Genomic DNA, 7,770 nt, shown 5'->3' on the forward strand with positions numbered 1-7,770 from the left:
GGATGATTTTAAACACACTGATGGGAAGAGGCGAACCTCAAGGGCAGTGACAACATCAGCTCTAATCCCTCTTAAAAATAAAGAACAGGCTGGGTGGCTCACGCCTGTAATCCCAGCACTTCGAGAGGCCGAGGCGGGCAGATCATGAGGTCAGGAGTTCAAGACCAGACTGGCCAACATGGTGAAACCTCGTCTCTACTAAAAATACAAAAATTAGCTGGGCGTGGTGGTGCATGTCTGTAATCCTAGCTACTCGGGAGGCTGAGACAGGAGAATCGCTTGAACCCAGGAGGAAGAGGTTGCAGTGAGCCAAGATCATGCCACTGCACTCCAGCCTGGGCAAAAGAGTGAGACTCTGTCTCAAAAAATGAAAGAAAAAAAAGGAAGGAAGGAATGAAGGAAGGAAGGAAAGGAGGGAGGGAGGGAGGGAAGGATGGATGTTGGCATTTCTTTGGTGGCCTGCTTGTCACCTCCAACATGTTAACTGATGAACACCTAAGAAGGCAGGCCATCTTTCCTGATTCTTTTTTTTCAAACTTGAACAAAGATCTATATCCTAAATGACAGAAAACATGGAGACATCCATACCACTGGGCCAGGATTGCCTTTTGGGGCCTGTGAGAAAAATATGGAAAGTAATTTTCAAAATAACGACCAAAGCCAAGTTACAGAATATGAAACGTTGTCAAATTTGCTTTAATACACATAAAAATATTAGCAAGTTTTGCTTTTATTACAGTTTCAATTTGAAGAATAAGATGAATAAATATAACTTGATGGAAATCTCATAAAAGTGATTGCTTGGACATTGATTTAGTTCTTAGATTTGCAATGAAAAATGTGACAGCACCATGAAAAATGCTATTTTCCATTATTTTGGCTGCCTATATTTTCTCAATTTTATGATAGTTGGTTTTACTTGGTTTCACTTATTTCCTCCTGCTATAAAATTTGGTTATATTTTTAGCATGCATTTTTCAGTGAACTTAAAAAAAGAAAATGTGGTCTACAGAGACTTGTGTGCTCTAGAGTGACCTATCCTGTCTAAAGGGACCTGTATGATTTATGGGGACCTGTGTGGTCTACAGGGACCTGTGTGGTCTACAGGGATCTGTTCTGTCTATAGGAACCTGTGTGATCTACAGGGACACGTGTGATCTACAGGAATCTGTGTAATCTCCTCTCAGCAGCTCAGAGTCACCAGGTATGCCACACCACTAGTCCCCTTCACTGGGACCTTCTCACATGCCACGTTCATTCCTCTGGCATGTATCTGGCAAGTTCCTCTGCTGGAGCCACAGACTTCCTGTTCCTGTTCCCCCCACAACCAAGTGGGTATCATAACCCCCAAAAATCATTCTAAAGTAGCCACTCCCAAAAGAACCCTCTCTCGTCTTCTGCCATATTGTCATTCTTCATCACCCGTGCCAGGGTCTGAAGCTCTCTAAGCATCTGCTTACCCAGCACTGGAATCGCAGCCCCACATCCACCAGTGACGAGCCCACACGGCGGGAATTGCAACCCCACATCCACCAGTGACCAGCCTACACAGGGAGAATCACAGCCCCATGTCCACCAGTGACCAGCCCACATAGGGGAAATCACAGCCTCTTGTCCACTGGTGACCAGCCCACACATGGGGAATCACAGCCTCTTGTCCACTGGTGACCAGCTCACACATGGGGAATCACAGCCCCACATCCACCAGTGACCAGCTCACACAGGGAGAATCACAGCTCCGTGTCCACCAGTGACCAGCCCACACAGGGGGAATCACAGGCCCACATCCACCATTGACTAGTCCACACAGGGAGAATCACAGTCCCACGTCCACTGGTGACCAGTCCACACAGGGAGAATCACAGCACCGCGTCCAACAGTGATCAGCCCACACACGGGGAATCGCAGCCCTGTGTCCACCAGTGACCAGCCCACACAGGGGGAATCACAGCCCTGCATCCACCGGTGACCAGTCCACACAGGCAATCTCAGCCGTGTGTCCACTGGTGACCAGCCCACATAGGTGGCCTGGTAAGTGGCAGCAACACAGTTAGTGGAAAGGTGATATGGAAGGATCATGATGTTCTAGTTGAAAAGCAAAGTGGGTAGAATTTTTTAAAACCAGATTAATTTTGAGCAACCTGCTCTTACGCCTTGGTTGCTCCTATGGAAATGCACACTTAAAAAATTACCTCTGACTGAAGGTCATTTGTTTTGGGACCAGGGCTGGACGTATCTGTATTACATCCAAGACAGTGGATCAACACTATTAATATTTATGTGCCTCTGTTTTCACAAGGCCCTCGTGCCAGCTCCTTCTGGTTATAAGCTGAATTGTGTTTCCCCAAAAGTCATGTATTGAAGTCCTAACACCTAGGAGCTCAGAATGCAACTGTGGTCTACATGGAGTATTTAAAGACGTGATTACATTTAAATGGAGTCATTGGGGCTGGGCTTGGTGGCTCATGCCTGTAATTCTACCACTTTGAGAGGTTGGGACAGGAGGATCACTTGAGGCCAGGAGTTCAAGACCAGCCTGGGCAAAACACTGAGACCCCATCTCTATTTTTTAAAATAAATGAATGAATGAATAAACAGAGTCATTGTGTTGGGCCTGATCCAGTATGCCTGGTGTCCTTATAAGAAAGGAGATTAGGACACAGACACGTACAGAGGGAAGACAATAGAGAACACAGCAAGAAGGGAGCCATTTGCAAGCCCAAGAGAGAGGCCTCAAAAGGAACCAGTTCTGCCCACACCTTGATCACACACACAGACACACACACAAACACACACAGACACACACACACACAAACACACACACAAGCACACACACACACAAACACACACACACACACACACAAACTATCCCCAAGTACTGTACCTGGTGTAGTTTGGATGATTGTCCCCTCCAAATCTCATGTTGAATGTTACTCCCAGTGTTAAAGGTGGGCCTGGTGGGAAGTGTCGAGTGAATCCCTCATGAATAGCTCGGTGCCCTCGCCTTGGTGATGAGTGAGTTCACATGAGATCTGGTGGTTTAAAAGAATCTGGGACTTGCCCCCGTCTCTCTTGCTCCTTCTCTCCCCATGTGACACACCTGCTCCCCTTCCCTTCCGCCATAATTGTAAGCCTCACCAGAAGCAGATGCCAGGGCCATGCTTCCTGCACCGTCTGCAGAACCATGAGCCAATTAAGCCTCTTTCCTTTATAAGTGACCCAGTCTCATGTATTTCTGTATAGCAGTGCAAATGGACCAACACAGTTTCCATCCTGCCTGTCCTGCCTCTCTCCCAACCTCCACCTCCCTCTCCTCAGCTCCCTGACTAGGTGTCCTTCCTGGGCCACACTACCCTGTATCCTGTCCCCAGTGAGAAGCTCACCTTCCAGAGGCCAGCCAGGTGTGGACACGGTGTGGGGTACGTGAACCAAAGCCCAGAGCTAGCCCTGAGGAGTGATCCTTGCATGGGACTAGAAAGAGGGGACCCGCTGTGTCCTCAGTGAGAAGGAGGGCAGGGATGCAGGGGCGCAGCCCTCAGACAACAGGTGACAACTGGCCAGGCACAACAAGGGGTGTTTGAGGTTGAGGTGAGACTGGACTGGCCTCAGGGAACTATTGCCATAGGAGGAAAATGTGAGCCAGAAACAGGCCCCAGGGCAAATGGCACCAAGCTCAGCTATCTGGGGAAGAGTTTAAATCTGTTCATGAGCCCCTCGCACCCATGCTCCTCTACCTGTGACCTCATCCCATCTTCACAAGAGCCCTGTGCGGTACATGGAATTTTGTAGGAAAGGAAACTGCTGTTCAATGAAGGGAGGAACCTGCCCAGGCAGGCCTGGGAACCTGCCAGCAAGGCAGTCCACCACTCGTCCTTCTGCCTCTGGCCGCAGCACGCTAGAGGGAAGCCATGGGGTCCTGCAGGGAACCCTGCCTTGTCCAGACTCTGCAAGGTGACTCTGCGGGGCTTCTGGCGTCCCTTCCACAGGAGCTATTTGCAACCCTGGGAATTGTAGAGAACTTCTGTCCTGCCTGGAGAGGCTTGACTGCCCCTGTGGGCCCTGCTGAGAGGCTGGCTCTGCTTCCATCTGTACTTCATGCTCCTCACTCCGTGTGAACTCCTGCCACTGGGACTGCCTCTGAGAACCGGTCACAGCACCTGCCAGCTTCCCTCATGGTGAGTGCAATTCAGCAGCTCATGCCTATAATCCCAGAACTTTGGGAGGCCGAGGCGGGCAGATCACGCGGGTGGATCACTTGAGGTCAGGAGTTCCAGACCAGGTTGGCCCACGTGGCCAAACCTCCTCTCTACTAAAATTACAAAAATTAGCCTGGCATGGTGGTACATGATTGTAGCCTCAGCTCTCAGGAGGTTGAGGCAGGAGAATAGCTTGAACCTGGGAGGCAGAATCTGCACTGAGCTGAGATAGCGCCACTGCACTCTAGCCTGGATGACAGAATAAGACTGTCTGAAAAAACAAAAAAAAAAAATTCTTTTCCATGTATAAGGATAAAATGATGAACCTTTCTTGCGGGAGGTAGTTGCTTCCCTCCTCCCTCCTTAGAGAGCCTCCAGAATCAGCCAGGTGAGAGATTTTGATTTTATAATGCAAGGTCTAGGGCCTTCTGCCGCCTAGAACTGGGAACACACGCACCCAAACAACTCAGGTGCCCTCGGGAGGCACGCAGGGACTGTCACAAGATCATCCAGTCACCCTTCAAGGAGATCTGGGGGAAGTTCTCATTTTTCCTCCACTTCACTGTGTAATGTAAGAGTCCCTCCACATAGTCCCCTCCCACATGCGTGGAGTCTCAGCACACATAACTGGGGCTTTCTCTCTCCTAGACTGGACATGGAAAGGCCTACCACTGGCGGGATGGCTTTATTTCCATAACACACATGTTCATTTCATTTCTGTATGGCAGTCATGATTTTACCCTTTTTAAAATTTTCTTCCTACAAAACATTCACTGAGAGAGACCCTAAAGGAGAACTCTTACCAGCCGCCACCCCACCCCACCCCACCGCAGCACAGACTACACTGGGATGCCGAGGACTGACATTCATACCTGCGTTCTCCTCTCCTTGTGAAGTCCAGAGAACTGAGTGCTACTCTTTTCCTAGTAAGTAAACTTCTGCATGGCTGTGCATGAATGACAATGTATGCATGAATGTGCATGGAAACTCACAGGTGTGTATGTGTGCACATATGTAAATAACACACTGTGGCCGCACAGTCCCAACCCTCACCCAGACCTGAGCCCAGGCTGTGTCCTCATCTGGCATTTGGGGATAACACAGATGGGGAGAGGGCCAGGCGGGATCACTGATGGAAGTTCCACACAAGGGGTCCGACAATGATGGCTCAATACATATGAGCTATCATTAAAAGCTCACATCTGCAGAGCTGATCCTACTCCGTGAAAATTGGTCAGAAATCACTCTCCTTCATGTACATGGTAACTGAAAAACTACTAAGCACCAGCAGAGCAGTACTATTTCCTTATACTAGCACTGCTTCCTTATTTTCTAAGTTGAGCCTAATGCCTGGGTGGTGATTAATTAGATGATATTCTACTATTACATACATACCAAGGAGTACTGAAATGTGAGTAAGCTGCAATGGAACCCAGAAACCCCGATGTGAAAGTCATTCCTAACCTAGGAAACAGAACATCCTTGATGACCTTGGGGGCCCTCCCTCCTCCCAAATGCACCCTGCCTCCCAACAGAGGCAACTCCTGATCTCAATTGGGGCTTTCTCAATCCCTGGTGGAGTTTTTCCCCCTAGTTTTGCCATGCAACACACATAATCCTAAACAAGATATTGTTTAAGTTTTGTCCATTTTCCGTCATCTGAGCACACCAAACTCTATGCATCCGTTCTCTGGCACATGGATATTTGGAGACTTCTGGCTTTTGTTACCAAGGCCTTTGCTATTATGAACATTCCCGTCCACGTCTCCTGAGCCACATGAGTTCTCTCCACACGAGCCCATGGGGAGGAGTTGAATTACCAGATAATACATGATCGACACCTGGCTTTGAAACGTGGCTTAGTGCTAGGCTTAAGGATAAAGGTATGGGAGACGCACAGTTCATGCTCTAACATATTCCACTGTCCCTATTGTCATTTATAAAGACAAACCATCATCTCATTGTTTCTGGCCAGGGTGACATTGTCATCGCTGTGATGAGACTGGACCGCGAGGAGGCAGCAGGAGGAGCGTGGCCACCTCCGCAATTGACACCAAAGCCCAACCTTTTACGTGAGAGTGTGGCAGGCTTCCCGAGGTAAACTCTTGACTAACTCACTAGTGACGTGCTGATTTTCCAATTTACAAAGGGCTGGATAATTATTAAAGTTTTCTTTTCACATTAGTGGGAGGCATTCTGAGCATATCACTTAAGGACTGCACTAGAGGAAAACATGGAGTGAACTCGCTGACAACTATTTTTGAAATCCAGGGTAATTAGTTCCATCAGAACAATCCCAATTACGTTCCTAATTCTCTCTGCCTTGCTGAAAGCACTGAAAGTGAACCGTATTGCCGTCATTATATTCCTGCTCAGAGGAGTCTTTATCACCAGCGCTGGGAATGGAGGAGGGGTTGAGGAAGGGGCCAGTGCCCAGGTTGTGGGAAGCGCCCACAAGGGGACCAGGCCAATGATACCAGCGTGGCACAAGGGCCTGAAAGTCAAAGAGTGGCCAATGTGGGGTGACGAAGGGGACCAAGTTTCTCGTCGTCTCCCGAGGAATTCAAGTAACACGCATGTGAGGACATTTATAACGTCAGCTCCAGAGACATCTTGGTAGCCAAATGAGGAAAGAAAATAACTTTCATCTGAGGAATTTGAGACCTTTCAAATTATTACACCCAGAGAGACATTAAAATGGGACAAGAAGCCACAGTGCCTCACGTCTCTAATCACAGTACTTTGGGAAGCCTAGGTGGGAGGGGCGCTTGAACCTAGGAGGTCAAGACCAGCCCGGGCAAAACACAAGACCCCATCTCTGCAAAAAAATACAAAAATTAGCCAGGCGTGGTGGCGCACACCTGTATTCCCAGCCACTCAGAAGGATGAGGTGGGAGGATCGCTTGACCCAGGAGGTTGAGGCTGCAGTGAGCTATGATTGCACCACTGCACTCCAGCCTGGGTGACAGAGCAAGACCTTGTCTCAAGAAAAAGACATCAATCACTCCTCCTTTTTAACTATGTATTCATCTCTTGGAACTGCTTGCTATTGCCACAAGTAGCTATAAATTAACCTAATAATGCCACACTGAACACTATAACCCACACTCTATGGCTTAACAATGTGTAGCCATCAATCAATATCATTTCTGTAAACCAATGAGAATTCCTGGCAGACAGCTGTGTTATCAGCCCATTCCCTGTCCCTTTTACCTTTAAAAATCCACTTTTAAGTGCTGCTAATCAGAATGTTCATTCAGGGGAACTTGAATCTATGTTCTTGGATTGCAGTCTTCAAGCTTGGACCCAGTTAATTCTCTACTTTTACCAATTTTGCCTCAGCTTCTTCCTTTTAGGCCGACATAAACTAATCCAACAAGTTCAGTTGTCATGTAAGTATAGTTATTATGTTTACTCAATCAGAATAAGATGTGTTGTTCAACCGGCATTTCCTGGATGTCAGGAGCTGTAGGGTTCACCTGTAAGGTCAAGGATGTCGCCCCATTAGATCAACAGAGATCCACCTGGGGTGGCTGATGTGCCCTACCTCACATAGCCAGCAGAGGGCAGTGCA

Source organism: Pongo abelii, chromosome 6 (genome assembly GCF_028885655.2).
Source record: "Pongo abelii isolate AG06213 chromosome 6, NHGRI_mPonAbe1-v2.0_pri, whole genome shotgun sequence".
Taxonomy (NCBI): Eukaryota; Metazoa; Chordata; class Mammalia; order Primates; family Hominidae; genus Pongo; species Pongo abelii.